The 25,579-nt window shown below is 34.6% G+C and overlaps 3 non-coding genes across 3 annotated transcripts; all 3 read right to left on the bottom strand.

The window, feature by feature from the left end:
• Nucleotides 1-13,562: 13,562 nt before the first annotated feature.
• On the bottom strand, nucleotides 13,563-13,669 carry LOC143619021 (small nucleolar RNA snoR80). The gene has a single exon (XR_013151132.1). It is a non-coding gene; the product is annotated as a small nucleolar RNA snoR80 (small nucleolar RNA).
• A 9,249-nt stretch (nucleotides 13,670-22,918) lies between these two features.
• Nucleotides 22,919-23,034, bottom strand: LOC143619020 (small nucleolar RNA Z152/R70/R12). Its single transcript, XR_013151131.1, has one exon. It is a non-coding gene; the product is annotated as a small nucleolar RNA Z152/R70/R12 (small nucleolar RNA).
• Nucleotides 23,035-23,043: 9 nt separating this feature from the next.
• On the bottom strand, nucleotides 23,044-23,131 carry LOC143619019 (small nucleolar RNA R11/Z151). Its single transcript, XR_013151130.1, has one exon. It is a non-coding gene; the product is annotated as a small nucleolar RNA R11/Z151 (small nucleolar RNA).
• Between the last annotated feature and the right edge of the window lie 2,448 nt (nucleotides 23,132-25,579).

Consider the following 25,579-nt stretch of genomic DNA (forward strand, 5'->3'; position numbering starts at 1 on the left):
CCTCACCGCACTAACTCATAAAGGAGAACCTTACAAATGGGGACCGAAACAAGAAGAAGCTTTCCAAACTCTAAAGCATATGCTTTGCAACGCTCCTGTCCTAATCCTTCCTGATGGAAACGACGACCTTGTGGTATTTTGCGATGCATCCAACCAAGGTCTCGGTTGCGTTCTCATGCAAAGAGGTCAAGTTATCGCATATGCCTCAAGGAAACTCAAGGATCACGAAAAGAATTATACGACTCATGATCTCGAACTTGGTGCCGTCGTTTTCGCTCTCAAAATCTGGAGACATTATCTTTATGGCACAAAGTGTGTTGTATTCACCGATCACAAAAGTCTACAACACATCTTTGACCAAAAAGATCTCAACATGAGACAACGTCGATAGGCCGAATTACTTAGTGATTACGATTGCGAATTTCGCTACCACCCCGGTAAGGCGAATGTTGTAGCCGACGCCCTTAGTCGTAAAGTTAATATCAAATCTTTTCTGCTTAATAGCATCATCATTCAAACCGATCTCCAAGACCGCATCTACCGAGCCCAATGCACCTCCATTGATGAAGGCAATATGTATTATGAAATGTCATGTGGAGCCGAACTTCAACTTGAAACCAAACCTGATGGCTTGCTTTATTTCCTCAATCGTTTGTGGGTTCCCGATCGTGATGAACTTCGTACTTTCATTCTCGATGAAGCTCATATGTCACGATATTCCGTACATCCCGGTGCGGATAAAATGTACTTCGATCTTCGATCTATTTATTGGTGGCCGGGTATGAAAAGGGACGTAGCACTTTATGTATCGAAATGTCTTACTTGCTCAAAGGTTAAAACCGAACATCAAAAACCTTTTGGTTTACTCGAGCAACCTCCTATCCCCGTTTGGAAATGGGAAGGCATCGCTATGGACTTTATCACCAAATTGCCTCCCACTCAAAAGCAAAATGATAGCATTTGGGTCATTGTTGATCGATTAACCAAATCGGCTCACTTCATCCCGATCCGCGAGAAGTACTCCGTTGAACAACTCGCTCAAATCTATGTTCGTGAGATTGTATGCCGCCATGGTATTCCATTGACCATCATTTCTGATCGTGACGCTCGTTTCACATCCCGTTTTTGGAAATTGCTTCAAGAAGCCTTGGGCACTCGCCTCGATCTTAGCACCGCTTACCATCCTCAAACCGATAGCCAATCCGAACGCACAATCCAAACTCTCGAGGATATGCTTCGATCTTGTGTTCTTGATTTTGGTGGAAATTGGGATTCTCATCTCCCACTTATTGAATTCTCATACAATAATAGCTATCATTCTAGCATTGAGATGGCTCCTTTCCAAGCTCTTTATGGTCGTAAGTGTCGTTCTCCGATTTGTTGGAACGAGATTGGTGAAGCCCAAATCACCGGTCCCGAGATGGTTCAAGACACTACCGATCTTATCGATCAAATCCGCAAAAATCTCCTTGCTGCTATAAGTCGCCAAAAGTGCTATGCCGACAAACGGCGAAAACCTCTCGAGTTTAATGTTGGCGACTTTGTCCTTTTCAAAGTATCCCCTTGGAAGGGGGTAGTCCGTTTTGGAAAGAAAGGAAAATTAGCACCCCGTTTTGTAGGCCCATTCAAAATCCTCGAAAGGATTGGAAAAGTGGCTTATAAACTCGATTTACCGCAAGAACTTGCCGGTGTTCATCCCACCTTTCATGTCTCAAACCTCAAAAAGTGCTTAGCCGAAGGTAACCTCCATATACCTCTCGACGAAGTACGTATCGATGAAACCTTGCAAATGATCGAAAAACCCGTTGAAATCGTGGACCGCAATGAGAAACGAACCAAACGTAGCCGCATCCGTTTAGTTAACGTCCGTTGGGAATCACGGCGTGACGCTAAATTTACTTGGGAACGAGAAGACGAGATGAAGGAAAAGTACCTGCACTTATTTATTACGGATTCTTCTTAATTTCGGGACGAAATTTCCTAAAGTAGGGAAGACTGTAACATTCGTCATTTTCGATTTTTTTTTGTATTTGTATTTATATCAAAACCCGACCCGATTTGTAACCCAAATCTTTCACTAATATAAAATGTTGGATTTTTATGTTTCATAATCATCTCTTACCTTTTGGATTTGTTACTAGATTGTATTATTTAAACCATTTTTTTAAAAAAAAAAAAACACATGCAAGTATTGATATAAAACAAGGAAAACAAGTTTGACTCCTTCCCTATATAAACAACCCCATCATCTTCATTATTCTTTGCTCATTCATCTTCTTTCTCTCCCAAATAAAGTTCATATCTCTAACCTCTAAGGTTTTTAATAATCAAGCAATAACCTTCTTTAATTCTTGTTTGTTACTTATTAATTCATATCTTGTGGCACAACATATATATAATATGCACCCATTATTTCCTTCGGCTTTCATCTTCTTCGGGAGGTGATATGCTACAAGGCAAGGCTACATGGAGAACTCTTTGTAGTTCTTGTTTATACTATTTTCCTTTAATGCTTTCCTAGTCTTGTTCATATTGTAAGTAGTTTAGCTTTTAATTCATGTTTAAAGAGTTTCATGGTATTGGTTATGAAGTCACTAGTCTCGGTTTTATCCCGGGATTAGACCCGAATCAAGACCGAACCAAGACCAAACTCTTGTTTACTAGTCTTGTTTATACTATTTCCCTTTAATGCTTTTGTTTATATTGTAAGTAGTTTAATTTTAATTCATGTTTAAAGAGTTCCATGGTGTTGGGTATGAAGTCACTAGTCTCGGTTTCGTCCCGAGATTAGACCCGAATCAAGACCGAACCAAGACCGAACTCTTGTTCACTAGCTTTTGTTTTAAATAGTTTTGTTTACTAGTTTTGTTTAAAATAGTTAAATAAACATGTTTATGAAAGATTTGAACCTTGTAACTTCTAAAACCATTTTGATAGTTCTGTGGTATTTGGGTATGTGGCAACCATCCTCGGTATCATTATGAGTCAAGGACCGAACCAAAACCGAACTAAACCGAGTTCACTTGCCTAAGACACACAAGTGTGTTTTTGGCCATCGAAACTCATCTTTTCTTCAAGAATGTATTTTAAACTAATTTTAAGTATTTTATCAACTTACTTGGTGTGTCGGTATCCAACTTGATCTTATAACAAGCTTGGACCGGTGATACCAAATACACACTTAACGGACGTTAAGGTTCTTCATAATAGAACTATATACTTTGTTAAGTCTTTCGATTTTATTGAGTTATCTCAAAACATTTTGGAAAGTTAACTTTGAGTTTAGTTAATTATCTAGACCCAAGTTAACAAATCCGAACACTCGATTAAAACCTTGTTTTGGTGTTCATATACCCAAAGGGTCTTGCATTAGTGCATTATAACCCACATAAGTTACCTAACATAGGTTGAGTAATAATTATGAATGAAATACCAAGACCCGGTTTCGAGTAAACTTACTTTTCAGAACATGTCTTTAATTTCCCAAGTATTTACATTTTTAAACCATAAACTTCATTTATTTATTTTACTTGTCATATTTTATTTTAAACCCTTCCAAGACTACCTACTAACTTAAGACCCGTTTAATCTAGGTCTTGCTCGTTAAACCCGATCTCCGATTATTCACGAATCAATCTTTCAAGTTACTTAGTTAACGTGAGTACATTTCATCCCCCGTTTTCACTTTTATATTTTGGGGGTAACATGCATACTTATTCAAATAAAAATGATTTATATTATACTCATTTCTCAAACCACAAACTTTAGGGTATATGATGCTAGAATACTTGCTCTATTGTGTGTTATATGTCTCATAAGCTTTACGTGCGCGAGTGTTTATTTTTATGTTGTTGTTGAGCCTCATTAAGTATGATCATACGCTCCCCTAACTACTTAGCCTTGTGCTAGTAGAATAGGGCCTCATTATCCAAGTATGTCGGTATTCTTACCGATTAGAAAGGATCCTCATTTACATATGTTTTATATACCATGATTGATGCTTTTATTTATAGTCTCATATACGTTTGTGGATTTCACTCATATTATATATACTCAAAACTATGAAATTGCTCACCAACATACGTGTTGACAAATGTTATTTTATGCATGTTACAGGTTTGATTATTACTTGAGTTGGAGTTTGAAGACGTCATTCTATTTTGATACCGCTAGGTTATTAGAAGAATGAACAATATCTATTTATTATGTTTTGATGTTATTTGTATGAACAATATGTGTTACTTTGGTGATTGAATGAAATTAATGAGTTGATTAAATATTGTCACTTTAATAGTGTCTTGTGTATTTGTTCAATCACGTTGCACCCCGGCATGTTCCGCCGCCTTTGGTCGGGGTGTTACACATACACTCATATAGCATATTCATAGAACTTATACCAAGTATTTTTTTTTCATAACAATCATACATTCATACCAATAGCTCACAGCTTCACATATTCATGTTTATATCACTATTACCAAGTTCAATGCCTATGGATAAGCTATTACAGTTGTACAGGTGAACAACAAGCTAGTACATATTAATTAGGTCTTAGTTACAAAAAAACAAGTCATGTATTGATTTTTTGCATGACATAAAAGAAACCTTTTTGTATCAGTATTACCAAACAAAGGTGTAAAGACTGATCAAAGCTTTATCTTGTATATGAATACCACATAAATTATAACGTTTATTCCGTCTAATATAACATAATTGATTGTTGTGCATTTCATAGAAACATTAAGCAGCACGAAGTCCAGTGATCTGGTTCAGTACTTGTGATCCGGTTTAATGATACATCTTTTTTTTTTTTTTACTTTTCAAAAGTATTAAACATTTGTAATTCTTTTATTTCCTTTTTCAAAAACTTGCTACTAAATAAACAATTTTAGTGACTTCTTCATGTAAACATTACACAAAAGAAAATTAAAAACAACAAAATTATATAAAATCAAAGACTTACAACACCCTTGTACCATGAACAGTTTCAAAGCTTTCGATAATGCTATAATTACACCTGAAAAACGATAAAGAAAACTAACATTAGATAAACTAAATGACCATTTGTAATCCAACATTATAAACACACAACTACCGATGCGTACGATCAAACAGAAGCATGAAATAACAACACACAATTAGCCTTGATAGCAGCAAAACTGAGTATAAACTCACATAAATGCCCATGAAAACACAATATACCTAAAACATATGTAGGACAGTAATGACCATGCACACATTGTTAACACATATTAAAATTGTATAAAATTTTAGTGTTTTAGGCATATTTATTTCCCATATAAATTATATTTCATTTTCTAGCATGTTGAGACCAAATGTTGGTATTAATTTCTGTATGGTATAAATTATAAAACACAATCTCTGCCTCATATTAAATTTGTAATGCTTAAAGCTATATATTCAATCAAATCAATTTACCACACAAACTAAATCTCTATCAAACTAATAACAATATATAAATATTAAAGGACAGAAATCCCATAGCTAAATGTAGGTTGCCTCATCTTATGAATACTATATCTAACTTGTATAAAATTTTCAGTGTTTTAAGCATATATATTAATTTCCCATATGAAATATTTTTCTTAAAATTTTATGATTCTTGTTTAAAATTTTAAGTCCAACCAATTAAACATCTTCAGTAATGATTCCATCGTGTCAAACTTAAAAACAAGATATGTAAACAAGAACACAATGCATGCATAAAACCACCACAATATAAAATTAGATATATAAACCACAGTTTGAGGTGGTGTAGCCGTGTAGAAAGTAGTTCATTTCAACACTATTAACATAATAATAATAATAATAACAGAAACGGTAAAAGAGAAAATTGCCCAAACACATAAAAGAGAAACGTACCTGTGGTTTCGGGGTCACACTATATGAAAATGATTTATGAGAACATTTGCATGTACTTAAGGAAGAAGAATTGTAACGGGAGAATTAAAGTGGCAACGGATGTTACGGAGATATTTGAATAGCAATTGATTTGATTTATTGATGAATTATAACGTACTGCGTGATTATTGGGATTTTCCCAAAAAAAAAGATGAATATATCTTCAAGAAACTAAAGATCCACGTATTATTAATCAATAAGTTGAACTTGTGATTACGTTACCTAACTTTTGGTCTTTGCTGTTTACGTACTAGAGATTACAACATAGTTTGCTGTTGTGTTTATTTTCTATTATATTCTTTGAATTTGTTATTTGAAAATGAGTCATTAACAGCATTCTTTAGTTTTTGTTTTAAAGGATTGGAAAAGAAAAGATAAGAAAAATTTTCTTTTTTCAATCTTGAGTTTTTTCATTAAAAGAAAAGAAAGAGAATGGAAGGAAAAGTTAAGCCTTTTTTCCTTCAAAACTTTCCTGCCAAATATCGCCGGATTGTGAAGGAAAGTTTATATCTCATTACCATATTACCAATTTACCCTATTTTATTTCTTTTTTTTATGTTGCCATGAGGACATAATTATAAAGTTATAAATTTTTTTTCTATCTTTTCCTTTCAATCTAACTCAAGAATGTAATAAACACTTTCTTTTATTTTCTTTTATTTTAACTTGAGAATGTCTTTTAAGTATATAATTTCTTTTCCTTTCTTCCTCTATCTAATCTTATCATTTCTTTTCCTTGTATTTTAAACCCGAGAACGCAGTGTAAGAGTAAACAGTCCAGTGATAACATTGGGACCGTACCCGTACGGCTGTTATACTTGAAAGTACTTATACCTAAAATCGGTAAATCTTGGTACACATACCCGTACCCGAATTATATGGTATGAGTACGTGTACTTTGGGTACGAGACTTGCTTTGGTACCCCTTAGTTCTTTTTTTTAAATCTCCACTAAACTATGTATCGGTAACGGTAGGGTACCGACAATCAATTATTTATAACGCCAAAATCGTAATACCACAACCAAAACCGTAATACCGCAACCAAAACATAATACCAAAACTAAAAATGAAACAAATCAACCATAATATAAAATTCATTCAAAATCAAGTAATAAGTACTAAAACAAGGAAAGTATCAAAAAGTTTTTTTATCAAAATATTTAAAACAAAATTAAGTTGTACAAAGAAAATCAACATTCGTTTAATGTTTTGCCACTTCTAAGGATTATTATGGCATTGGCTTGAGCGTTGGGATTGGTAATGGTGTTACTCAAAAGTCCTCCGGGTGGTCTCTCAGATAGTAGTTGGGCTAACTGGCCTACTTGGTTTTCAATGTTTTGCAATGAAGCCTTTTGGTTCCTTAGCTCCACTACGTTCTTCATGAAACGGTCCTCGGTCAATTTGTTTGAAGCGTCAGTACTTGCTATGAGTTGCGTCAGCAGAGTCTCCACTATAGACCCATTACTTGATTGTTGATTTGTAATTGTACCTTGGCTCTTATATGGAGGTTTAAATTGAGAGTGCTAGTTTTGATTGGAAGGTCTTCTATCAAAGCCTAACGAGGCTTTATTGTTAACTCTGTCTCTCCGGCTGAAGTTCCGATGGTTTCTCCAAGCAGGGTTGTAATTGTTGCCATAGGTGTTATTTGTCGGCTTACAAAATCTCATTCTTCGATGGTCATACTATGTCAGTATTTGACCTTGTGATCCCCCACAACTATCACATTTTACATTTGCTTTGACTAGAGAAGCTGTTCATTTCTACAAGAGGGCCTTGATTTATGCAGAGATGAATGTGCTATTATCAGCATAGTGTATGCCTTTGTGTGATAGGGCTGATCGTGCTACTTAGGTTTACATCAAATTTTATATACATGATATTTGCAACTATTATTTTGGCACATTTGAAAATATTCAAATGTATAATAAAAATATTTTGGCAACAATTACAATAATATTGACATAATGTGGTCCGACCAATGTGATTCACAGTAGAAATTAAGAAGGGAAATAGATAGGAAATTTAGGAAGAGAATATGGGACAATTTTAAGCATATAATATGGGACAATTTTAAGCATATCCATTAATAACTCAAAGCAATTACATGTAAACGAAAAAACAACCACTACTCAACATGGAGATCATGGATCACCACTCCTTAATTATAGGAACACTACTCCAACTACTAACTTAACTCAACTGAAAGGAAATAATAAACTTGGAAGTGAACATAATTGAAAGGAAAGAACATAATTAATATTAACTACAGTGGCTTCGGCACATATCATGACATCTCTAAAAAAATTCACATCCAAGCATTAAAAAGGCACAATAAAAAATATATGGTTGATAACACATATTAACTTTTTTTAAGTGATCAACAAAAATTATTAAAAGTGTATCAAATATCATTTATAAATGTCGATAGTAGCCATGTACTACATTCAAATTTAGTTAAGTGTTTCTAAAATATTTTTATTAGCTTTTAAACGGTTATATTTTGGTAGAATAAAAGAGTGTCGTTGTTCATTAGGTAAAATTGTCTTAATTATATATTCACCATATAAGTCAAACATAAAACCTAAAAATATATACTTTTTGTGTGACTTTGTTCTTTGGGTTAAATTCTGGATAAATTGATGATATGAAGTATGTTAGTTTTTTTAATTACCAAAATGCAATTCTAGTTAAAAAAATTTTTGGAAAACTAAAAACTGTAAACAAATTAAGAAACTGTGACTTAACACACACACAAAAAAAAAAAAAAAAAAAACTTTGAAATCTACTAAAAAAGTGTTTCAATTAATTAATTTAATATTTGCTGCAATCACACACAAAATTTAACTTTTGAATTTTACTAAAACAAATGGTTCAACTGATTTCCGTTAGATTGTTGCAATCATGTAAACTAGGTGATAACTAGTTTTTTCTACTCGGCGCAACACTTTTGAATTTTACTAAAACAAATTGTTTAATTTATTTCCGTTAGATTGTTGCAATCATGAAATAAAAGATTAAAAATTAGTTGATAACTAGTTTTTTCTATTTGGCGTGTTGCGCCAAGGCCCCGAGCGTTACGACCATTGGTAAAATGTAAGCATTAAACCCAAAAAAATAAGTTAGTTTACATATAAAAACATTAACATATAAGAAAACAAAATATCTAAGACGATGTTTATTTGGTTGACAAACTCGGGCAGTGGTACAGCCCAAACGTTGTGGTCCTGGGCATTGGAGCGGTAACTTGACACGAATTTGGTCTATAAAAATTGAGGTGGACCAACGACCAATTTGGGGGGGGGGGGGGGTCAGTCGGTAAACTTACGCATTGGTAAAACCCGAGCGTTACCGGTCATGCGCTAAAGTCGCGAGTCTGTGCGAACTCGGTCGGTTATTTTCAGGTTTGTTATGGTACCGAAACTAATACAAAAAAGAATTAATGTTCGATTGGTTTCCATTACAGTTAGTATGGTAACCGAACTAAAAAACAAAACTTATCGACCAACACGGTGCTGCCAAGTTGCCACACCAAAGTCCTTATTTATATATAGTAGTAACTAGGTTATAAACCCGTGTATTACACGGGTTTGAAAAATTAAATCTCATTCGTTATTTTATTTTATGATCCGGATCTTCAAGTTGCAATAATCATGTACAAAAACACACATCAAAACTTTTGAAAAGTCACAAGAGCTGAGAAATATAAAAAAATTGTTTCTAATTATATTGTTGCTATTGAATTAACAGTTGCTAGAGTTTTTATCAGTAAAAAAATTTACCAAATGATTCAAATTGAGGATTTAATGATATTAAATTTTTTACCATTCATAACCAACAAAATAAACTTGTTTGGCTTACTTCATGTCTTTTTTTCCTAATCCATGCTTGAGATTGTATAATTAGAAACAAGAGCAACTGTATATTTGGTAATATCGGCAAAGAAATTGTAATACTAACAAAGTTGTAGGCATTTCATCACAATTTTTTTCAGTTTCAAACATGTCATCTTATTAACACATTTTACTCAATTCCAACAATATACAAGAAATTAAACAGTTGTAGTGAGTTTTATATTTGTGTGTAAATGTAAAGAAAACATGTTCGGAACCAAAAAGTAATATTTTTCTTAAAATAACCAGTTCTAACCCTAACTTGTACCGACCAAACCGGTTCTTATGCTTTGCGCCGACTGACATGGCCCGTCCTTTTTGCCAGTTATAAGATAACACAAATAACAAACATCACCCGTTTACTTAAAGGGTCGAATACAAGCTAAACTTGCCTGAAATATTCCAAGTCATACTAAAAGTGGGCTTGTTTCAAATGAAACTTGTTGTGACCCATTACACAAATCAGAGAAAAAAGTTGTTTCAAAGATTTTATTCATAACAAATAAGTATCTTACTGAAAATCAAACCATCATTTCTTCAATATCTATCAAACAATTTTGAGATTCCTGTATAAAATATATAACACAAACAAATCATAATAATAATAAACAACCAACTTAAAAGAAATAGATTAGCATTTTGAACACTCTACTCATGATCTTACTCCTTATAATGATTTTCTATAAAATGTTTGCAACACCCGTAATTACAACCATTTTCCTACCATTTATATTAGTCAAGTATACTTTTTGGCTTTAACTTTTAAGATTTAAAAAAAAATGATTGTTGTGCCTATAACAAACAACACAATATCATCACCACCAAGATACTATTCTGAGAAGATATGAATTTTGCTTCATGAATATAAATGGATATCATCAAGGGAACAAAACTCTCCATGTCACCGGTGTATTTTAGGGATTAAATTTTCTATATTAGTTTGACCCGAAACTCTAGTTGATGCAAGTTTGTGAACATGAATTTCACTATCATCTAACATATGGCAAAAAAAGGCAAATAATTATTAGATTTGAAAGAAAGGGTACATGTATGCGCCACAATCAATCTACTATTCTTTTTTAGTGCTAAATTATGTCACTTTAGCAAAAGTTGTCAATACATATAAAAACTTTATTATATATACAATTAATAGTAAAAAATAATGAAATAAGATGAACCATTTCATATTGCTTAGAGTAAAGACGAATCGTGGCTTCTGAATTGGTCACTAATAAACTAAAGACATACGGGGCAAATTTATACACACTTAAATGAGTGTCAAAAGTTTTACATATGTTCTTTTAATTCTAATTTTTTTACTTTATTACTATTGTAAAATTATTAAAAAAAATAATTAATATGGAATATTTAAAATATTTATTAATTATTTTAATTAGATATTTATGACTAATTTTTACTTTATTTATTATTATAAAATTAGAGATAAATCATTTATATGGAATATTTAAAATATTTATTAATTGTTTTAATTAAATAGTTATGACTTTTAAAATTTAACATTGGCAAAAAAAATTAAACAATTAAGTGTGTCCCCACAATTATTTTTGTTTATTATAATATTAGATAATAATTAAGAGAAAAACAGCCAGACTTATAGTAGATAATAATATGTAAGTAAGAAAATCAAATAGATTATGCATGCACGTCAAAAAATAATTAACAGAAAAACAGCCAGTCTTAAATTCAATTGATTAATTGAATTTGAAACCCGGAATCGTGAGGACCATCGAAACTGTTGCCTGCCAGGTGTTTGTTAAAATGCCTTTTCTAATATTTTTCAGTTCCGGTTAATCATTATTCGTTGCTGGTTGATTCATAATAACGCCTCACCAACGATTTGTCACCGTCGGTTAAAATACGAGCTGAACTCACCAAACTTTGCACCTCACGCGGTCGATCCAATCATGTGTTGTTTACAATATTGGTATGTAGCTTTCCAATTTATTTTAAGACTCTTATTAAGCTCTTTGTAACAGATGTTGATTGTTGTTTTTTTGTTGCAGTAATTGGGCCTATTGCTATTTCTAAAGGTTTTTTCATTTCTTTTGTTCATGTTAATTTTCAATTCGTTTTAAATTGTTGAGGATGATTTCATAGTATAATTGACCCTCAGTTTGTATGAATTAGAATTTGATTTTAATGATAATGTTGTGAATTTGCTTCAGCCAATAGGTTTACCAAACCAAATACTCGACTTACTACAAACGTTGTTTGTTGATGTAGCCTTGAAGGTTTATGATCGAGCCACAAGTAATCCATAGCTTTTGCTTTTTTTAAAAGATGCTCAAAATTATAAAAAAAATAAACAATTAATTGAACAAGTTGCATTCATGTTTATTTAAAAAAATGAACATATTCGTGTTCGTTTATATAGCTTGTTAAAAAATAAACTAATTGTATCGTAAACGAACATAGATGAACATAATTGAATAAACATAAATGAATAAGCAAACAACAACAAACAAACATAAATGAACACACTTGAATGAACACAAACGAACAAATATAAAACGTACATAGGTTCTTACCCAACATATTGATTTATTTTAAAATTTTACATGGTGTTAAATGAACACAAACAAACCAAAATGAACAAGCATAAACGAAAGTTTATGAACGTAAATAAACAAATTAAACATTGTGTTAATATTCGTTGAACAATTTTTTATCTTTTTGAATTTGATACTCTTTTAAGATAATAATTAAAAAGCTGTAGATAAAAATAAACAAAACAAATGGCTTGCGTATATTTATTTTCTTTTTTACTATGCTTTAACCCATCAAAACGGCAGGTTCTACAAATTGGTCACAAGCGCATTTCAGTCAATTTGCAGATAAAGCCACAGTTATTTTGTTCTCATTTTGTCCATGCTTTTAAACTTGACATAGTTTTTTAAGGGTATTTTTGGAAGTGGTAATGAGTTGCGTAAATGGTTTGAGTATTGCAGGTCATTTGTCCAGGGGTATTTAGGGAACACTGGTTCACCCAACCACAATTTGCACACAGGAGCTTCTTAACTTTGAGTTGGAACGTTTTCTCCCTCTTTTTGATGTTATAATCTTACACCAGAGTAGCTTTTGTTTGACTTTTGAGTGTGATGAATAATTAGTATTGAAATTGAAATGATTATGCTGCATTTTAGTTATACATAAGAGTTTTACATTATGATAAAATGCTTCAAAAGTACTTTAGTGGGGTGGAATAAGTGCATTTTCACAATTTGACTTACAATTAGTCAAACCTGTATTTTAAGTTTGATTTTCTATTATGTTTGTACCAAACAGTTGGTTGGAGGTTCGGCGACTTAGCATGGTTTAAATTTGATTTCAGGTTCAGTTTTACTTTATGGGTTGATAGTATGTTGAGGTCACAGAGTGCAAAGTGCAAGTAGGTTGAAATTTTTATTCAAATTTTCTCTCAGTAAAATTAGATGTAGAATGCATTTTTGGTACAGTTTCTGTAGTCTCAAACGTTCAGAGCTTTAACATTTTTCCCCTCAATTTCATTCACGATGTATAAAATCTGGATTTCTTATGTTGGTAACGAGTCAGATTACAACTTGCAACTTGGTTTTATTGGTAACAAGTCAGATCACAATTTGGTTTCTGATGGTAATACATCACATTTTACACACAGGTACGTATACTGGTTTTCACTTAATAATAATCAGTAACCACTATACATCAAACTTGACACGTTAAAGTTTAATCCTATATATAAGACTTTAACATGTATGAGGTGTTTCCAGGATCGAATGGTACCGAGCAACCATTTGTCAGGATAGCCACATTTATATTACACCGTGAGGAACTTAATTCATCCTCCGGAATTGGTAAATGGACGCATATATAAGAAGGGTGTTGTTAGAGACACCACCCAAAAAATAAAACACCCACCCACTACGAGGCGGATCGACCGATCGGCCGCGGATTAGGTTTTTTGTCCTATTATGTCCACAGCGTTTGTCTTATTATGTTTGTATGTTATCAGCGGCGGATTGGGCGATCCGCCGCTTATTGATTACACGATATCCATAGACTATCAAATCAGTCATGCATCCTACGTGATACGCGGCTGATCGCTCGATCCGCGATGGATCAAATCAATAATCTGATTTTGTCACACCCGTCTCCCTTTCTCTACATATATCCATCTTAGATGGTTAAATTTCTATAATATTGGCCGATCCAACTTATAATATCTGTGTTTTGTGTTTGTTAAAATATAATGGATTTATATGATATTTTGTTTGGTGACGCGAACGACGAGCAGTCGGGCTACGCATACAACGATCAGCCGGAGCAGTCGGGCTACGCATACAACGATCAGCCGGAGCAGTCGGGGTTGCCAGATTTGAATGAACTTCCCGACTTGAACCATGAGCCGGGGTATGGAAATATCGAGCAGTACGACTTACCAAATCCTGACCAGGTTATTTAGTGTGTTTATATAGTACAACAGCGCATTAGTTATTTTTTAAATATTATACGCTGTCTTGCCAAATATTTTTTATCTGGGGTATATCATATACGGAGGTAGTCACCCTTCGTGGCCGGAGGATAATAGGACATCGTCGAATACTTATGAGGCCAGAGTCGAGGAGTATTATGGTCAGTCTTCGCAGCAGTTACATGTAGACGGTCCGTATTACGGAACCCAGAATTCGTACCAATTACCTTTAGGAGAGCAACCATACATGGCAAGACCAGTCACGAGCAACGTCGTTGATGGCATTCAAGAGACTCACGGTGAAGGAGGTGATGACGATGTTGATGTTGATGTTGATGATGATGATGATGGTGATCGTTACATACGGGAGACGACATTTCTTATGTAACTAATAATGTATGACCTTTTTTTAAAAAAAAAATATTATTATTCTTTTTCAACACGTTACTAAATATTACTTTATTTACATTATTTGATATCAGTATTTTGAATCTGTTGCTGAGTTGGTGGATTGGGTTAAGAAGACAGGACGTGAGCATGGTTGTGTTATCTCAGTACAACGTTCAAGGGAGAGAAGTGTTGAACTTGTATGCAATCGAGGTAGGGAACCAAAACTCAAGGGAACAGTGAGGCATACAGGGAGTATTAAAAGGGGCTGTCCATTTAAACTTGTCGGGAGGTACCACGCGCCAGGTGGTTGTTGGAAGCTAGAGGTTGTCAACGAGACGCACAACCACGAACCTGTTTTGTTTGAGGAGGGGCACCCGGCACTAAGGCAACTGACCGACGAGGAAATTGATATGGTTGCGACGTTGCATAGGCAGGGTCTGAGGCTGCTAAAATTAAGTCAGCCATAAAGAAAAGGTTTCCTGGTAACAAATGTATTACTAGGGATATATACAACGTCGTGAAGCTTATTGATGACCAAGATAAAATTGGTGAAACCCCCATGCAGGTACTTGTTTTCAGAATATTATTATTTTGTAAATGTCTTTTTAATATATATTATTTAGAATATATATTGTTTTGTTTTATCATATATAAAATATATATATTATGTAAGATTTAATAAGAATATTATTTATAATATCATTTTATTATAATAATGATGTTTAATAAGAATATTATTTATAATATCATTTTAGAATAGGCTTTGCAATTCAAAAGGGGATAGCGGCGCAGCTTGTTGCTCGCTTACCCATTATCCAGATGTAGTTCGGTTTGTGTTATATATAAAAGGATTTACGGAAAATAAGAATATTTGTAATATTTATTAATTTTTTGTTAAACCCGACGTAGGTACTTGAAAACTTCTTCAGACCCATGGGTTTACCTTTACACATGGGAGAATCCTTTCACCAATAGGACGGAGAATGTTTTCTTTTGTCACGAGAAGTCGCATACCATGTGGCGTGTGTTCCCAGATTTGTTGCTGATTGACACGACGTACAACACCAACATGTACAAGTGGCCGTTCGTTCAGTTTCTTGGTGTGACGTCGACATCAAAGTCTTTCTGTATTGCGCACGCAGTTATCTTTTGGGAGCAAGAGTGTAACTTCATATGGGCCCTTGAACGCCTTAAAGACATGCTCGTCGACTACAGGGAGCCGCGTGTCATCCTGACTGACAGGGGCCAAGCCTTGATGAATGCATGTGAAACAGTCTTTCCCAATGCTACCAAAAACCTTTGTAGGTGGCACATCATGCAGAACATACAGAGAAAACATAAGAGTCTTTTCGAGGATGATATGTCTAAATCATTTAATTACTGGTGGAAAGTACTGTATGAGTCGCCAACAAAATCTATGTACGACTACAACTTCGGTCAAATGGAAGCAGCGTTAGCTAGACACGGCAGACGTGGTAAGTCTTTGTCCTTTATGTACACATGATTTTAGATTATAGTTGTACATTGCCTAAATTGTTTTTTTATTATTTGTTTGTAGAGGCTTGGTATTATATTCGCGACAACTGGTTGGTACCCTACAAAGAGAAGTTCATGTCGTGCTGGATTGACGACCGACTAAACTTCGGCGAGAATACAACAAACAGAGTAGAGGGCCAGCACGCAAATTTGAAGAGATACCTTTCGGGGCCGAACAATTCGCTAGACTCTATTGCGGCGTTTGCCCTTGAAGTCGTGAATTCCCAAATGGAAGAAATCAGTGCGACCCTTGAAGACTCCCGTGTTAGGATCAAGAAGTACCATCAGTTGACTTTGTTTCAAAAGCTACATAACACGGTGTCACTTTTTGCTATCGCTAAACTTGACAAAGAGCTAACCCTGCTTGACACATTGCTAGATACGGGGGCGGAGTGCGACCACCGGTTACAAACATCATGGGGCTTGTCGTGTGCTTATAAGCTTAACTGGCACACTATTAACAATATACGCATTCCATTAAAAGACATAGACCCCTTTTGGAGGAAGCTCTATTTCAGTCCGGCGTCTGTTGGACACGAAGAACCAGACTATGAAGCGGAACTGGAAGATGTGAAAAACCAAGTTTTATGACTAAACAACCGAATGCAAAAAAAAAGTCTATTCTCAAAGATAATGTTTGTTCTTCCTGGGAAATCAAACAAGGAGGAGCCTGAGAAACTAGAGGACCATAGGGGGCGTCCAAATCTAAACCAACAAGCCAAGAAAAGAGATACCCCTATACAGAGCTCGTACTCCCCGTCCCCGTCAACTGATACCCACAGACAAAGGTCGTACTCCCCGTCCCCGTCTGCTGATCCCCACAGACACAGCTCCTACGCCCCCTCCCCGTCATTTGATCCCCACAGGCACAGCTCCTATGCTCCCTCCCCGTCATTTGATCCCCACAGGCACAGTTCCTACGCCCCCCTCCATGTCTTTTGATCCCCACAGACACAGCTCCTACGCCCCCTCTATGTCAAGGCAACCAACACCCGAAGCCCTCACCAATCGTTGTCGCGTTCCTAGTCTCAGTCACATGCCCGGTTTAAGATACCTAAACCACCGAAAAGCTCATCTAAAAATCATGAGACTCCAACTGACCTTGGTTTTCCATTACTGCGTGACCCTAAGGGCGTCCCAATCATAGAATGTTATAGGCACCTCATTCCCACCTGGGCATACCCGTTCATTTCAGGAATAAAAGATGTAAAGCCAGATGGTAATTGCGGTTTCAGAGCAATCGCTGTCGGCTTAGGCATGCGTCAACAGAACTGGAAGGAGGTCAGAGCAAGCATGAGGAATGAGATGGTCACTAACAAATCCTGGTGGAGCGAAAGGTTGAACTACGAGGTAACCGGTAATTATGACACGGTTCGTGATTCGCTGGACTACTCAACGTCTGCTTTATTCCAGCAAAAGAGTAGGTGGTTTAAGTTACTTGGGCACGGACACGTAGTGGCTCAGACGTATGACAGTGTTTTAATCAACCTCCATCTGACCTCCAGTGAGAGTTACTTCCCAATGAGAATGAGTCCGGAACCACTATCTCAGATTCCGGTAATAGTAGTGTTAAATGTTAAGGATAATCATTGGCTCAACATACAATTAGAAGGGAATTTCCCCGTGCCGCTACCAGCACGTCAATGGGAAGGATACGCCAACGAAGCGGCGCACGAATGGAGGTCTTTGTACGAAGATCGTATAAAAGAGTATATGCGAATAAGGGAAACTTGGCGAGTGCAAACTGAAGAGCTAGTTTATTTAGGATGATTTGTAAAATGTTTGTGTTATTAAAAAAAAATAACTTGATAAAATATAGAATATATTTTTATTATAATGATAAAAAATGTAAATTAAAAAAATATATAAAATAGTACCAGTAATATTAAAATAATAATATATATCTTCAAAAGTAGATCGGATCCGCCGTTTAGTGGTCGATCCACGGCGGATCGTGTTTAATTTTCGTAGATGTTAAATACCCACCACATCTAACCGTTCAACTCGCCAAAAACACAAAAAACGCTATACATCACCAGATTATACCACAAAAAACCACCACCACCACCAGAAAATAATTTTGAAAACGTGACTGTGTAGATGTTATTTTGAAAACGTGAGCGATCGATTTACCATGAGGTTTCCTGTCTCAACAAAGATGGCACCGATGCCTGTATTGGGTTTCCTGTATCAACAAAGATGACACCCATGGTAAATCGCGAGAGCTTCCATGACGGTACCTGTATAGGGTACCTTATTTAAAGTTATCCCGTGTATACGGACGGATTTGATAACTAGGTGGCTGGAGTGCTCCGACCAACAGAGATACGCGGGCTTAATGATTCTACCCCATTTTTTGTGGGGCAAAGAGATGTTGTGTTGATGCTATTTTTGGAGTGCTTATCGAGAAGAACTAATAATAAACCAGAAGATGATTAGGAATTAGTCGTTGTATAGAATTTGATGTAATATCCAGTATAATTTACTATTGGTTTAATATCAAATTTGTGTTTTTATTAGTATAATATTTTTTATAAACAAATATACCTGATAATATGTTTATTTATAAAAATAAAACATGATAAAAACTTAAAAATAATATGTTTGTTTATAAAAATAAAACATGATAAAAACTTAAAAATAATATATTTTATAAACAAATATATCTGATAATATGTTTATTTAAAAAAATAAAACATAATACAATATATAACTTTAAAATAATATATTATTAACAAGTTTTAATTTCGATATTTAAAAATATAAAAAATGATAAAAAATTATTTAAAAAATATAAGAAATGATATTTAAAAAAATTCTTTCGATAATATATATTTTTTAAATAATTAAATATATCATGTTAAAATATATATATTTTTTTAAATATAAAAAAGTACCAGAAATATTAAAATATTAATAAATATCTTCAAAAGGTAGATCGAATCCGCCGCTTAGGGGTCGATCCGCGGCGGATTCTGATGTAAATCGGATCCGCGACTTAGTGGTCGATCCGCAGCTTATCGAATTTATTTTTTGAAGATGTTAAATACCCACGGGTTCTAACCGTTCAAATCGCCAAAATCAAAATAAACACTCAACCTTTCACTCAAAACATCCCCCAGATTATACCACCAAAACCACCACCACCAGAAAATAATGACGACGGGGTCCGAAAATAGCATCTACACAGCCATAATAATTTCGTTCAGAAATAGTGGTGGCTGTGTGAATGTTATTTTGGAGTCCGTTATTATTACAAAATAAAGGCCCAGATAAAACCATATGTTGGCGGAAAATAATGACGACGGAGTCCAAAAATAGCTTCTACACAGCCATAATAATTTCGTTCTGAAATAGTGGTGGCTGCATAGATGTTATTCTGGAGTCCGTTATTATTACAAAATAACAATAATATATATATATAATAGATTTTAAAAACATATATAAAAATATATATTTATTAATAATATATATAAAATAGATTTTAAAAATATATATTTATTAGTAATATATATAAAATAGATTTTAAAATTATATATATAAATATATATTTATTAATAATATATATAAAATATATTTTAAATATATAAATATATATACATTAATAATATATATAAAATAGATATTAAAAATATATATTTTTCAACCTTGTTTTTTTGCATTCGGTTGTTTACATATATTTTAAAAATAATAGTGGTTACTGTGTAGATGCTATTTTGAACTTTTGAGCTACCAGTGCAACTGCCGTGAGCAGGCGGAACACTTTAGTAGTCCCCCTTCATATATCCCGACAGTGTCCTTTACTTGGGATTTTGGTGATTGTGTCGGGGAGCATTGGTAGCTCTGTAATAATAAAGTCCCGTATCAACCTCCATGGGGTGGGTTTCCAATGTAATAAGGAAGATGACACCGATCTTTGATAAATTCATTGTCCCCACAAACAGTCGCCTTGCATGATAGATCGCAAGGGCCAGCTAATGGAGGAAATATGTGGGCATAACGGTACCTGTATACGGTACTAGTTCTGGTGTATCTAGGAGTGCTCCGGAATTGACATTCCGGGTGGCTGGGGAGCTGCTGTCGGCCAAGATACCCGGGAGTAATGATTGATTATTCCCCATTTCTAGTGGGGCAAACCTGTAGCCGTGGGCCGAGACGGATTCCGGTGACTTGCTTGCCGGTGAGTGGAGAGCCACGGCAAAAAGCTGCTGTGTTGATGCTATTTTTGGAGTGCTTATCAGAAGATGATCTTAGAAATTAGTCTCTGTATAGAATTTGATGTAATATCCAGTGTCTTTTGTTGTATTTATTCAAATTTGTAATTTATTATTGATTTAATATAAAATTTGTGTTGTTAATTGTTATTAGTTTCAATTCGTTTATATATTCAAATTTGTAATTTAGTATTGGTTCCCTATCAAATTTGTGTTTTTATTAGTATAATTCCGTTTATATATTTTGAATATATAAAATTATTTTATATAAAATTTATTTATACCTTAGATAGTTAAATTAAAAAAAAATACTACTAAGCGGCGGATTGGGTGATAAGCCGCGGATCAAAGTTAAACACAACCCTAAGGCCTAACCCGCCGCCCACCATCACTTTACACATTCAATCTCAAACAACACCACACAACCCTAACCCGCCCCCAATAGTCCCGAACTTCTTCTCTTCTGTCTTTAACAACACCAACTCTGACCCGGCAACAATAAGGTAACTATGATACTTCGGTTTTACTCTATTTTGATATAGGTGTTCATTTAGATTAAGGGTTTATGGGTTTGTTAATCAAACTGGTTGATTTAAGGGTTTGGTTTAAGGGATGGATAGAAATCGGTTTTGGGTTACGGGTATGATGATAAACGGGTTTGGGTTACGGGTTTCACCAGGAAACGGGTTTGGGTTACGGGTTTGACTCGGAAACGGGTTTGGATTACGGGAAGGTTATAAAACGGGTTTGGGCTACGGGTTTGATGATGAAACGGGTTTGGGTTACGGGATGGTTAGAAAACGGGTTTGGGTTACGGGTTTGATGATGAAACGGGTTTGGGTTACGGGATGGTTAGAAAACAAGTTCGATAATAACGGGTTACGGTTTGACCCGGAAACGGGTTTGACCCTGAAACGGGTTTGGGTTACGGGTTTGACAAGGAAACGGGTTTGGGTTACGAGTTTGACCATAACGGTTTATTTTTATATGTTAAGCACAGATGGCGGATAGATACATTGAAGGGGACGAACTACTTGATATTTACCCAGATTTGATGTTTGACCCAGAGTCCGATTATCAAATCAAGTTTACGCAGCTCCGGAGAATAGAGCCAAAACCTAACTCGTTCTTGTCTAGGGAGTTTATAAAAATGGTTCGGGCGAAAAACAGGCTGGAAAGAATTGTAGGATATGATACACTTGGGAGAGATTGTTTACCGTAGAGGAACCAGCTTACCGGGTCCTCACGCTAGAGTTTTACTCAACGTTCGTTTTCAGGTATTTTTTTCCTTTTCAATTTTTCTTATAAATAAAGTAACATTTTATTATTTAACCAACATGTAAATATTGTTTCAGGCCACGCCTGGAGGGAGATCCGGAGGTCCAGATGTGAGGGTGCGGATACCAGTCAGGCGGAAGTTCGGTTCCGTATTTTCGGGATTTGGCGTCATCTGTCGATGGAGGAGTTTGCCAGAGCGCTAGGCTTGTACAAAATTGAGGATATAACCGCCCTTGTTTACACGGAGAGCATACACGAAACACCAGATGACGTGTTGAAACGTTTTTGGACGAAGATTAGTGATACACCTTGGCCTATAAAAGACAGAGAATTCGAGCCAGACACCAAAGCCTCAACCATCAGGGATCCGTTGCACAGGTTTGTATATGTATATATATATATATATATGTATATGTATATTATATTATATTATATTATATTATATTATATTATATTAATATTTTATTGTTTTTTTATAGGTACCTACACATGCTTATCGCTCACACCGTACAGGGTCGTCACGGGGGTTCAGAACACTGCAACCTCTGTGACCTGTTTTTTTTTGCGATGCATGCTTACGGGGAGACACTGCAACCTAGCTCGGGGTTTCGGCGACTACTTCGCCATTTACTCGCACAGGCAGGGCCGCGGGAAATTGGTTGGTGGCACGTTCGTTACGCGGATTGCGATTTCTTTGGGCTACGGGAACCAACTGCAGCACCTACCCATTCAACCGCCGCTTCCGCCGCAAGAGCTGGACCATGGACGGGCACAAGGCATGCAAATCGTCAAGAAGATTAACCGCCGGTATCACCTGGTCACTAATTTCAAATCTCCCCCATACGAAGATATCGGGATTAAGAATAGGTCGGGTGGGTCTAGCTTGTCTTGGGAGGATTGGTGTAGGTTCAAGGTTTAGTTATGCATGTTTTGTAAACTTTCCATGGTGGTTTTGTTGGGTTTTCTTAGTCCTCGGGCTAGTGTCTTGCTAGTTCGAGTTGGATGTTTGGTGTGTTTTAATAAAATTTTATTTTGTTGGCCGTCCAAAAAAAATAAAATAATAAAATAATAAAATAACAAAAAAGAGAGCAAAATGACAAAAAAACACAACTTTCAAAAACACCCAAGCCATAAGCGGCGGATCGGCCGATCCGTGGCTTAGTGGGTGGGTGTTTCCTAAACACCCCACGGTGTATCTAAAAAAACCCCTAAAAGAATCGCTCAGTGGAAAGAGAAGTCGTTTTTTGAAATGGGATCACGGCAAAACAACTTTCGTTGCCTTGTCCACAACATATTCTTCATTCCAATGTTTTATTAAATTAAAATTAAAATTAAAAATAAGAGCTTCAGTGTGTGTAACAAACAGATCATTAATTTAATAAATCTCACTGAAATCCGCTAAGATAATTATATTTATCATCATAAGCCCCAAATTGATTTCTTTCGAAAACATAAACACATAATAATAATAATAATAATAATGGTTAATTGATTGTGCTCAGTCAGCCAAGGGTTTGTCGTCAAAGAAAATGGGAAGAAGAGCCCAACATCAGAAACTCTAGTCCACAATATGCTTCATCATTGCACAATAATAAATTAAAAAACGGACGAATTAGATTGAAAAAATAATAAAAATTGAATACCAGTTGGTCGTAGATATGAAGCTAGCGGTGAGATGAGATTAAACGATGAGTGGTGGTGGTCTGGATTTATAGTGCTTGATTTGATAAAGATTAATGATATTATGGTGATTAGGGTTTTCAGACTATTCTTTTTCTCCAACCCAACTTGGGTCACCTGGCGTCCTGGCCCATCACAATATATATTTATTTAAAAAATAACTATTTTATTTTAGTCCATCTTTTCCCCCTTTTATTTTCACTATAGACTTTGAGACTGTTTGATTCTTTTAGATCTGAATAAATAATGTTTAAATGAGTCTTTGTCCCATTCAGCAACAACAACAAATCTGAATGATTCAGACATAATTTTAACAATCCAGATGTTTTTCTGTTTAGAGCCAAACAGTCTGAAGTCTGAATGAATCAGATGTTTACATCTGAATGGTTCCATTCAGACGTAAACAAACAGCCTATTTGTTTAATGTGTTAGTTTTCAGCATACAAGATTTTCTTTTCTAGTTTATCGTTTATTTAACGCAAACTGGTGAAAATGGTCGTATTGGGTAACTACTGGTCTGGTCTAAGAGGGTTTGGGTCGAATGGTAAACTTTTACACTAAAGGAGCCGACTCGACGTGACCTGATTACAAGTATAAGTTGTATTCTTACCACTACAGTAAAGTATATTACAAAATAATTTCAAAAGATAAAAGAGTGAGTGGTTTTGTGATTTTAAAATAAATGTATACTAGTGGATGCCGAAGCTTTCAATTGGTTGCGTTTTCAGCTCGTTTGCTTAAGAGCATTCACATCAGGTCCTCTAAAAATTTTATGAGAGAAATCTCTAAAAATATTTAGAGAATTGTGAGTGGTTGTGAATAGAGGAACAAGAAAATTTAAAGAGGGGTAAATTTTGAGAAAATTTAACCTGCTTTCAAGCAAACTTATATTTTTAAATAACTATTATTGTAATTTCTTAAATATTTATATTTTAAACCTTAAACTTTAAATTGTTTGTATTTCCTATCATTTACTTTATTTAAAGATTTCCTAGACAACCTTTCTAACACAAGACTTCCTTACATCTAGGCTTTGCTCGTTAAACCTCATCCTTTCGGTTACTCGTCTTTTTACCAATCAAGTTTATTACTTGAACGTGAGTACTTTTCATTCCCCGTTTTTCATCTTTTGTTTTGGGGGTGATATTGCATACCTATTCAAACTAAATGTTTTATACTTGAGTCTTAAACCACAAACTTTATTGTATACCTTAAATTGTGTACATGCTTAAATTGTTGTTAAATGCATACATGCTTAAATTGCTAATGTGTTTACCGCTTTTGGGTTGGTTGATTCATAAATTCGAGTATATTTGGCATCCCCTTATAGAAAGGTGTCGTTAATGTATTCTTATTAACGATTTCATATAAATCTGAATCTATTTGGCATCCCCTTATAGAAAGGTGTCGTTAATGTATTCTTATTAACGATTGCATTATCTAAATTGTTGCTATTATTCATTGTTTTGTATACAAGTTGTGGAATTTCCTATTATATACTTATTGTTCAAAACTATGAAATTTCTCACCAACCTTTGTGTTGACAAATTATATTTTATACAATGTTACAAGTTTGACTCTAGGTTGATTTGAGGACTTGAAGAAAAACGTAATCAAGACTATTAGGATATTAGCAAAACGAATAGTATATTATTTTGCTATGATTGAATTCGGTTATTGTATGAATATGTTATGTGACTTTTTATGATTTTATGAAATTAAATGAGTTGATCAAATATTGTCACTTTAATAATGTCTTGCGTTCTTAGGCAATCCGTTGCACCCCGATATGTTCCGCTGCCTTTGATCGGAGTGTGACATTCTCTTCCTTCTATCATTCCTTCTCCTTAAAAGTGGCAAACATTGATTCATGTGTGTTCATGTCAATTAAAAGAATGGTTTTTTTTTTGGTTTTCATTAAAAAATTTGCCATATTAAGAAAAATTGGTTCTTGTGGTATTGTAGATGAACATTAAGACACTAACACCGAGCATGTTTGAGATTGAGTTTGAGAACAATTTATTAAAAGACGATAAATTAAAAAACTGTTTGGCCATCACAAGTCCATTTTATTTTATTTTTTTTGATAAGTTTAAAAAGGAAAATTTCTAAAAACTAATAATGTCTTTTTAAAAAAATTCAATAAATTATTTTTAAACTCAGATACAAAAAAATACGAATAAACACGTGATAATCC

Source organism: Bidens hawaiensis, unplaced genomic scaffold (genome assembly GCF_021521415.1).
Source record: "Bidens hawaiensis isolate Kalapana, Puna unplaced genomic scaffold, B.hawaiensis_p1.1 tig00002343_1, whole genome shotgun sequence".
NCBI classification, from domain to species: Eukaryota; Viridiplantae; Streptophyta; class Magnoliopsida; order Asterales; family Asteraceae; genus Bidens; species Bidens hawaiensis.